The 10,515-nt window shown below is 46.6% G+C and overlaps 1 long non-coding RNA gene across 2 annotated transcripts; it reads right to left on the bottom strand.

The window, feature by feature from the left end:
* Positions 1–4,782: 4,782 nt before the first annotated feature.
* Positions 4,783–8,089, bottom strand: LOC109752775 (uncharacterized). 2 transcript variants are annotated; one of them, XR_002230353.4, is made up of 5 exons: positions 7,611–8,089; positions 6,008–6,806; positions 5,326–5,403; positions 5,187–5,237; positions 4,783–5,091 (listed from the first exon to the last, which is right to left on the bottom strand). It is a non-coding gene; the product is annotated as an uncharacterized lncRNA (long non-coding RNA). The 2 variants fall into 2 exon arrangements; XR_002230354.4 differs by having other exon boundaries at positions 4,861–5,091; positions 5,304–5,403.
* Positions 8,090–10,515: the final 2,426 nt, after the last annotated feature.

The raw sequence follows: 10,515 nt of genomic DNA, 5'->3' as shown, positions 1-10,515 counted from the left end.
AAAAACAGGATGTTTGCATTATAGAATAAGATGAGCATAGAGATTCATGCATTAGAGGATAAGTGGGTTTCAGAGAAATTGTATAGTTTCCAGACCAGCAGGCAAAAGACCACGTCTCCGATTGTGCTCGGTGAATCCAGACCTCGGGCAGGTTGTTAATGGACGTCATTGGCATATGCCGTTGGTGGCCTTAATCTCAAAGTGTCCACTGCATTCACCTGTGTCCAGACAGACATGGCACTGTTGGACAAATGCAACAGTGTGTAGGAACCAAAGGCATGTTGGGGAAAGTTCAGCAGACCTCATGCTGCAGCTAAGCGACTTTGTACCACGGAAAAAAATTGCAAAGTGGTGTTGTACCAACCTGGGTTCTGAACTTCTGATACTGTGGTCGAAATGAATCAGCAAGGGTCCAATCAGAAGCTAACATCCTCTATAGGTTCTGGTACTGCCACAAAAAGAAAAAATGGAAATTTTTCTCAGGCTTAGTATAGTGCCTGGCCATCAATATTTTGCATCAAATATCACAGAATCCTATAGATACATATATCAGGAAGTTCTTCTAATCTAGTAACATAATCTAATAATTAACATATTAACAACACTAATGCTTGAAGGGTCCAATCTGAAGCTCCTAATTATTTTCCTCTGCCAGGCAATCTCTCTGTGTTGCAATCTTCAAGCATATTTTGTAACCAGATTATTCATTGATAATGAGAAAGAAGAACTACCTGAGCAGCTGAGAGGAGAGTTTGTATACAAAAAAATCCAACCTTGTCCAGTGAGGGGATATTCAACATAAATGTCCACTGAAGCTACAGTGCCAATGATTTGTTGTGATACGGTTCCTGAAATTTATGATACGATATAAATCATTTTGACTAGTACGCAACCAAACCATAATTGAATCTATCAGCAGCAGAAGTCACAGCCCAATTTTGAAGTAAGCATACAATTTTCAAGTTAAATGCAAACATACTGTATGAAGCAGAGAGAATAGATCTCAATGGATTAAATAAGCAATAGATACAAAATCTGTACTCCTAAGGCTGAACTTATTTAGAAACTTAATAACTAAACTATATATGTGAGCTAGTAATCTCTCCCATATACTAAAAAGGAAAGACTGCTAGTAAAAAGAGCCAACAGACAACCAATATGCCCAAGCTCCAGAGAAAGAAATAACCCAAGTACACTGCCAAAGAAAAGAAAAAATAATGACAGAAAAAAATGATCGACCTGAACAGATTGTAGGGAAGACAAAAACAGTCTCAAATTATCTGTTCTTTCTGACTTGAATTAATACTTCCAAAGCAAATGGTCAAAATGGCTGTAGGAAGCAACACCCAAAGATATGGCAAGAAAAGGGCATCAGTAAAAATGAGAAAAACATATCTATATGAATAATCAGAAGGAGTTGATGGGAGGGAGAAGCATACCTAGCAGAAATTCGCACCGCCATGTTAGGTTTGGTTGAGACGGACAATGATTGAGCACTGGAATAAATGTACACGGACCTGCAAGCACCATGGAGTACAATCTCATAACCAAATCGAAAATACACAGGAGGAGCACGGGAGGGAAGTAAGAAAATGGAAGAAGGAGCTCATGGGGAAGATGCAACCATAAAGTGAAGAGGAAAAGGAGGAAAACACATACTATTCATTGTAGCAGTAGATGATCTGGATCCGACGGACGAGGGCTGCCAGGAGCGAGATTGAACGGTCTAGAACGCATCAAAAAACCGATCCGACGGCCGAGGCTCGCTGAGCTCTGAGAACGCTTATGTTCTCCCGCTATGCTTATTTCTGGATTGCTTTGCAATGCATTGCCTGTGCTTTCCAATGTAGGCATATCACGCTGGATTATTCTGCCGATCTTTTTGAACATGAGTACAGACACAAGCGCTCATATACACGCCCATACACTCATCCCTACGAACGCACACACGCACACCCTATCCCTATGAGCATCACTGAAAGACTGAGCCGGCATACCATCTTAGATTTAAAAAGTCACCGTAGGCGCCTCGTCGTCGACGGGAACGTCACCTCCCACTGAATGCGCATCACCGGAAATCCTGAAATAAATCCAGAAATTAATGCGAGCACCAGGATTTGAACCCTGGTGGGCTAGGGATACCACAGTTCCTCTAACCATCCAACCACAGGTTAGTTCGCGATTATTCTGCTGATCTGATCTAACTGCCTCGTGCCTTTGTCTTTTTGTCACCAACAAATGTCGACTGTACGCAGCTCACACACGTCAATCTCCAGCGAACCAGCGATAGTGCATGTTGCCTGGCCCTTCCCTGCGCTTCTGTGGCAGCGCACCATGGGCCTTGCAGTCGTCCTCCGTGCGCCCTCATATGGGCCTTGGCTGAACCCCACCAGGGCCTAGGCCTGTCCGTGCGCTGCTGCGCTTAGGCTGCCTCCACGCACGCTTGCCACACACACGCGGATCGATCCGATCAATCCGATCTTGTCACAAACTTGCCTGCTACACGTCCGGCCGAGAACCGTGCTCGCCTGCTGCTCCGATTGCTATTACGCCGATTCCGAATAGATTCGTTGCCACCGTTCCGATCTGCCCGATGGGTTTCAACTCCACAACTGTAATCTTTCGGCTTCGTTTCCTCTAAATCAATAATCCACAGCCTCCGGACAATCTAGCTCACGATACCACTTGTTAGAATAAATCCGAAGCCACCATCGATCATCCGAGGATCAAGCAATCACACGAACACGACACCGAGATTTGTTAACGAGGTTCACCGATATGGCTACATCTCAGGGGCTTGACTACGGGCGCTCCTTCCCGTGACACCGTCACAATACCGCACCTGGTCGTCCTGGACGCCGGCACATGCCGCCGGCTTCCCTTGTGTTCCTGTGCTATTATATTGGCATAGGTTACATTGTGTGTCTACCCCCGCTATATATGAGAGGCCTATGATACAAGTGTCCTACTTAGACACGATTCAATATCCTATGTAAACACAATACAACTACAATTCCAATTATAACCTACCTTGTACACTATATTCAACACAACTCTACAAAACCCTGGCCGGACTCAGCCCTCACCCCACCATACCGGAGGTTGACTCCGAAGAAATCCCAGATGCCGATCCGGCTGGTTTCTCCCTTTTAAGCGAGTTGCTAGATCGGATCCAGGCGATGAACATCATGGATGACCCATCCTCGACCTATGCTCAGCTTGGTCTTGAGGCGGGCCACGGGGAATTTTACGCCCCACTTAGTAGCCACTATCGAAGATCTAACCGACATGCTGCACTACGCTTCTAAGGAGGCCGACGACATGGACCAAGATGTGAAGCCATGCCCCCACACTGCTACCGCCCCTCCCATCACCAGACGATGGACGACCACCTTCACCTATGATGTCTATATGGTGGATACCCCCAAAGATAAGGGTGATAGCACCAATGGGAAGAACAGCGACGGCACCCCCAGAAAAGGTGGCGATAAACCCGACGAGGAGCCGCCCAAACGCCGACGACAGCGCCGACGATCCAAGGACGAGTATGCCGTCGACGTATGCGGCCTCCTCCCCGCGCTGCACACGCCTCGCCGGCAGGAATCCTCTCAGCCCAAGGACGGCGCTGGTCCATGTCAAGATGTGCCGGCCTTGCCAGCAAACAGCGGTCTGGGCGATGCAATTTCCTCAACGCTTGGTTCCACCGTCTGTACGATGCCAAGGTAATATATATTTTTTACTAGAAAAATTGCCCGTGCGTTGCAACGGGAGAAAATATAATCATATATCTTCTTAGAGCATCTCTAGCAGACCCCGTATAATGCCTCGACCCGCAAAATAACCGTCAAAATACGGGTCCGCGCGAAAAAAGTTGTCCGATCAGACCCCGCAAACACGTCGGACCCGTAAATATTTTTGCAGGACGCGGCAAAATTCCCACCCCAACCCGCGAAAATGCAGGTTCTCCCCCTCGCCCCGTCGGTTCCCTGTATATAGCGGGAGCGGTTGGCGGGGCGGAGGCGAATATTTCAGCCCGCACTTTTCCGCACCCACCGCCGCCGCCTACGATTCCGGCCATACCAGTCGTCAGGATCACGCCGGCGGGCCGCCACACGCCTGAGATTGTCCTCCACCACTTCCTCCTTCCTCGACCGGCCGGAAAGTTACAGATCGGCGGTTGTTTGTCGCAGCCGCTGGATTTGGCGTTTTCGGCCACCGGCGGCTGCGCCAAGGCATGGATTGGTCGGAGAGCACCCCGCACAGCCTCGGCAAAGCCCCAGCGCCACATGCAGGTAGCCAGGTAGTGGTTCGTCCTCTAGCCGCCGTCGTCGGTTTGCCGGCAAGGACTCGGCCGGCCGTCGCCCGAGCTCGGCGCTCACGCAGCAGCTCGTCGATGTGGCTCATATAGTGCGACAACTGCACACATACAGTGTTGTGGCTAACATCTAGCAATGCCGCAACACCCCAGATGGGTATTCTTCAAATGCGAAAACGACGGGGTATGTTCTTGTTTTCATTTGGCTTTGTCAACCTATTCAGTTCAATTTCGGTAGTTTATTGAGATGGTCATGTGTGTAGGAAGGTGGATGCTCATTTTGGTATTGGGAAGAAGAAATGTTTTTTCATACCTGAAATTGAAATGCAAATTACTGATTTACGGGCTAGTGCAGGCGGCAGCCGAGCAGACCCCACAAAGCGGACCCGTAAAAGAGGATTCGCCGGCCAGCGCAAAGCGGACCTGTAAAAATGGATATTCGGCCCCCGCGCCGGCCCGCAAAGCCATTTTTCCTCGAACTGTAAACACATTTAGCGGGTAGGCATTATACGGGGTCTGCCTCTTGGCCCAATAAGCATGGCCTAAACACCAAAAAAAATTGCAAAAAAAATTTGCTCAAGTAATCAAAAGTACAATCTGCCATTACAGTACTGAAGATATTACATGGGCAAGATCCCAGCCAACATGCAGTTCTTTGCTGTGAGCGACCAAGAGCAGTGAGCTCATGGATGGCTCCAACTTGCGAACGAGCCACCTTGTCAGTACTTCTCTATCTCCTTGGACCAAGGCTGGCTATGCTTTGGCGCGATCTGTGGCTGCATAATTGCAGTGTGTTGCAACGGGTGATACCATGTTAAAATGTTGTCAGTTCTCAAAAAATACTGTCAAAGCAGTGAAAGGAAAAGGCTACCTATGAAATTATTTCTTGCTGCAGTTGGTTGTGAGCAGAGAATCAAGTTATCTGTAACAAGAGAATCAAGTTATCTATAAGAAAAGGAAACTAAGTTAAGCCATGGGTGTACTTTACTTTTAAGTCCTGAAGCCTTTACTTTAAGCACTGATGTTGTGCATGGAAGCTCATGCTGGAATACCTTTAGCTGCATATTACACCACAAATAGCTTCCCTGCTGCAAAAATTATAAGAGTCACTTCCAAGGTTCAAACAGTTCTTTGAATTTACCATCTTATAAAACAATGTATATGACCTTAATGTAAACATGTCTTAAAATAGTTCATGCACGGGCTATAATAACATATGAAGAACAGATCCGTTCCAAGATTCACATGGTTTTTGAACCATCTATCATAGCCAAGAAGATTTGAATCGCAGAAAATGGGGCAGCACTAAGATGCAGATTTTTCAATAAATCATTGCACTGTAGTTTGAATCCATGTGCAGAACGAAATTTATGTTCAATGAAATCCTATTAACCCAATGCCATAATCCAAGATAATCTACCGAATTGCATTATTGAACATGAGAACTTATTCTTGGAATATGTCAAAAAGGAGATCAGACTCCATCAAGAATAGGTTATTTAGAAAATAAATTACATGTCAATTGCAATAAAAAAAACTTCAAAGCACGTTTGACATGACAATTTGGCTGTCACAAATGCCAAATAAATTACAGCCGATAAAGAAAACATCATGTAGCTAGAGAAAATGGACTTGAAAGAACTACGTGACAGTAAATAGGAAAGAAGATAGTTTAATCGGCAAGGCACATACAATCGCACCAACAGGAAAGAAATCCATCTCCATCGATCAAAGTTGTTCTTCTTCTGTCGAGATACGACGAGCGAGCTATCTTTGAAAGAGCTACCTGACAGTAAATAAGAAAGAAGATAGTTTAGTCGGCAAGGCACATACAATCGCAACACCAGGAAAGAAATCCATCTCCATCGATCAAAGTTGTTCTTCTTCTGTCGAGATACGACGAGCGAGCTATCTGTATGTAGTGGAGTACACATACAGCATAGTTAGTGCAGAGATGCCCTCATGCCCATCGTTCATCAATCGACTCAAAAGAAAAGGTTCCGACCAAGCAAGCATGAGAACCCCAACCTCTCACAGTCCACAGAAGAGCTATATAGCCTACAACATATCCTTGCTACGCAGTGCACCCCAAACACTGACCTTTTTCATCAGAGAATGAACTTGTACTTTGGTAAGTGATTAATCACACCCACAAGTCAGTTTTATTCCATGGAATTCGATGGCAGCCTGCTGCCTCGATTTGGTGCTCTGTTATTCTGAAGAAACATTGTGTATTCCTATGCTAACTTCCAGGGGAAGACTGAACACAAAGTATTTCATGGTCAGAAGCAATGTCAGAATAGCATCTGCCACGAGGGTATTTCTTCCTGTAGTACAAGAAACCATATGCCGGCGAGAAGCCAACTTCTTCAATCAATTTGACTAACTCATAAAAGGAGATATCTTTCCTGTCCATGAATCCTTCTAGAACTTTATGTTGTTGATTCTCATCTTGATAGAAAAGGCAAATTTTCCAGCTTTCCACAGCCATCTACAATGACATGGACGTAAGGAGCATCAGCACCAAACCAACCTTACAGTGGCATGAAGTGCAAAGAAGGTTGGCATGTTATTGTAACGATCTAGGATTTATTCATACAGAAATGGAGGGAAATATATCAGCCTTGTGCACTTTGTATGTTCAGTGTTTGCAGAGTGTACGCACAAGCACCTTGGGCACTTTACGTGATGTACGATGAATTTCAGAGTATATGAACTTTTAAAAATTCAGTACTAATCAGAGTACAAGATCTGGGGCCCCCAATTTTGCATCACTGCTGCATATATCAATACTAATGAGAGTACTAAGAATCTCATAGTACTATGAGTATTGCAGAAGATGTATTATTAATTTCAGAGTGCAAGATCTAGTGCCCGGCCCCAACTCTGTATAAGTACTCCATATATCAGTACTAATCGGGGGATTATAGCCTAAAACCAGGGGATTAAAGACTGAAACGTTTAACTGCAAAGAAGGGGGAAAAAGGCAGCCAACATGTCACAAATATCTTCAAGAGATGCAGAATATACATGCCAATGCGATAGGATTGAAAATATTCAGAGAACATGGTACTGTTTTGCCATGCAACAATTCAGACTATAAATCATACTCGTACCAGTTTAGCACAATGACTAATGATTTCAGCGCACCCTCTATTCTTATCCTAGATTCACCACTGGCTGATTAACTACTTGCTACGCACTAACACCTACTACCAAATTCAGAGAGGAAGACACAGGGAGGAGGAAGAGAATCAGTCAGGATTCATAGTAGGGAGATGAGAGTAGAGGATACCAGCCGCGAGAATTGTGGTAGTCCTGCCGGAGTTGAAGATCGACGATGTCGTCGCCGCAATGATGCAAACCACATTGAGGCAGATCTTGGCAGCAACAATTCAATCGGGCGTTGCCGGGCGGGCAGGCGGATGGGTGGGCGCTGAAGGGAGGCGTTGGATAAGGACGTGGTGGGCGTTGGAGGGGTGGCGAGGTGGCCGCTGAAGGGCGGCAACGGAGGCCGCCGAACTGGGGCTTCCTATTGGATGAGGTGGTTGGGGCGGCATCCATTGGAGGGGAGGAGGGGTTGGGTTGCGACGGGGGCGGCGAGTGGGCTGAGGTGCGACCGCGGAGGCGGCGACGGGGGCGGCGAGCGGGCTGAGGTGCGGCCGCGACGGCGAGGGGGCTGAGGTGTGGCGGCGGCGAGGGGGAATAGCTCGGCCTGGGCAAAGGTGAGGATCAAGGAGAGGAGCAGATGCGTACGGGTGTATTTTTTCATCTAACCGTTTTTTCCTTCAGTGTGCCAGATTAACGATGCATTGCGGGTTGAATAACTAAAACATAAGGGACTTTTTCGCAAAAAAGCCGCGACGGTGAACCCAAGAAACTCAATCCGTGCTTTATTATTACTAGCAAGAGTTTACCTGCTTCTCGTTGCCTTGTGCGGCTGACGGCTAGGCAGAACTCCGGACTTTGACCTCAGAAGACTCTTTGATGTATATGATTTATCTATATCTATATCAAAATAGTTAATAAAAACATTAGTAATTGAAAGAATGACATATATTGGCTCCGTAATGCAGCGACAGATATACTTAGTCATGGTAGACCTCGAGTTTTATGTAGACCAAGACCGGTGTGTGTAATTATTCTATGAATATAAAATGTTGGAGATGTGGCACTAATGAAAAACACAAATCAACTTGAAGTCCTAGCTCAAATAAGCTGATGTCAAAACTGCATGCAGCCATACTTTCATGAAGACAATAATATAGTACATAGGTACGACACCTGAGTACCTATGACGTTGTTTATGTTTTTAGAGTTCTCTCGATCCGCTTCTATGCATGCAGCCATGCATGCAGCCAGCTGCTTGGCCTTGATTCATAAGCATGCATCCAGCTGAATAGCTTATTGTCATTGCCTTCCAAGTCCTTGCAATCTAGCTAGTGCCCTGGGCGCCCATCACTGCTTCAATGTGACGAAGCCATCCTTCAAAGCGCAGGTCTTCATCTTGTTACAACCTAGCTTTTTTTCTTTTAGAATTCCACAAACACAAGCATACAGCTCTAGTAAGTATTGTGATTGATCTCACGTATATGCATGCATGCATGTTTTAAGGTTTGCTTGGAAAATCAGCTCGTGTCGTCGTGCCATCATCGTTGATCGGAACCACTTGTAGATCGATCGGCCGGACACCCTTATATCCATGTACCCGGCCATTGGAGAGCAAGGCGCGGTGTCCTATCAGCAGTCTCCGCCTCCGATCTGGAAGGCCACGTACGCGCCGGGCATCACTGATGGCAGCCGGCGCGGCAGCCATCGGCCATGACACTGGAGAAGATGACTGTCCTGCAACTCGATCACGTTGCTGGAGAACCAGGCGTTGCATCTGTGAGGAAGCGGCACTCTTTCCTGAACTTATCTGACTCCAGACCAATCTACCCGACACCGTCATGCCGAGCGCACGGGCGGCTGCTGGCCGTCGGCACACTGTGTGGCTGCTAGCCATGCCTCCGGTGCCGGTGGCCAACTGCTCCCCGTCGAAGACCTGCTTGGCAAGATGCTCGCCGAGATGACCCACCTCAAGTTGGGCGCTTCTCCGCCTCCTTCACCACCCAGGCAGCACGCGCCCTCTCTGGTAATCGCGTTTGTCCCGCTGATGGGCGACCAGATCGAGGACACGCTGGTGGCGTGCGTGCCACACATGTCGTTGACTCATCGTCTGTGGCGACTCCCGTGTCCATCCTTCCACCCTCTCCTCCCATCCTTCCACCCTCTCCTCCCCGAGCTCCTTGTCCTCCTCATCGTCTTCCTTGATCATGGCCTCCAGCAGCCCCTGGCCCACAGCATAGATATAGATTGAAGGTTTGATTTGAAGAAAGTAATCATACTCGTTGGAGGACTATGAAACGTGACGAATTCCACCTGTGCGATGAGACAGTCCTTGGGCAAGAAAACGTCACGGGTGAGACAGTCCATGGGCAAGAAATAGGAACCTGCAATAGACCGTGTATATTGGCCGTGCGACAGATTAGACCGGCCGAAAAAAAAACTCACGTGAACTACAGATTAGAAAACTTCATGTGCGCGCTGCGGCCCAACCCTGAAATTTTGTACGAAGTGATATATATAGATAGATTAGTACCACCTTGGATTTCGGAAAAAGTATGGAAGTGTTGAAACAAAACTGAAAGCGTAAATTCACGAGAAGAAACGTATTGTGACGGTGAACCCACGGAGTCAATCCGTGCTTTATTATTACTAGCAAAAGTGTTCGTGCGTTGCAACGGGAGAAAAAATACGCATGCCCCTATCTCAATAAGCATAATCTCAAGATCTCCATAGGTCCACGTCCTTTTGTTCAACATGACGCCCATCTGTGTCACCGCCTATCCTCCTTCCCACCGTCATATTATTGCTATTTACTTTGGGAAAAATCGTGTTATTTATCTTAATCCACTATACATTTTTTTATTTTGTATTAATCAAACTGCATTTGTTTATTATTTAATTTAACCGACCATGCATTAATTTAGCGAGACATATTCGCGTAGGAGTCTGCGCCTTGTTGTGGGCTCTCTGAAATTGCAGAAATGATTTGGTTTTTAACAGGACAACAAACATTCATTTTTTGCAGGTTATTTTCCGAGCCACGGCGTTGATCCGTTCGTGGTCGCTACTCACTCCGACGGAGGCCAGGGAGC

Source organism: Aegilops tauschii, chromosome 4 (genome assembly GCF_002575655.3).
Source record: "Aegilops tauschii subsp. strangulata cultivar AL8/78 chromosome 4, Aet v6.0, whole genome shotgun sequence".
NCBI classification, from domain to species: domain Eukaryota; kingdom Viridiplantae; phylum Streptophyta; class Magnoliopsida; order Poales; family Poaceae; genus Aegilops; species Aegilops tauschii.
Note: the sequence above shows the minus strand (reverse complement) of the source record. Positions and strands in the feature narration are given on the sequence as shown.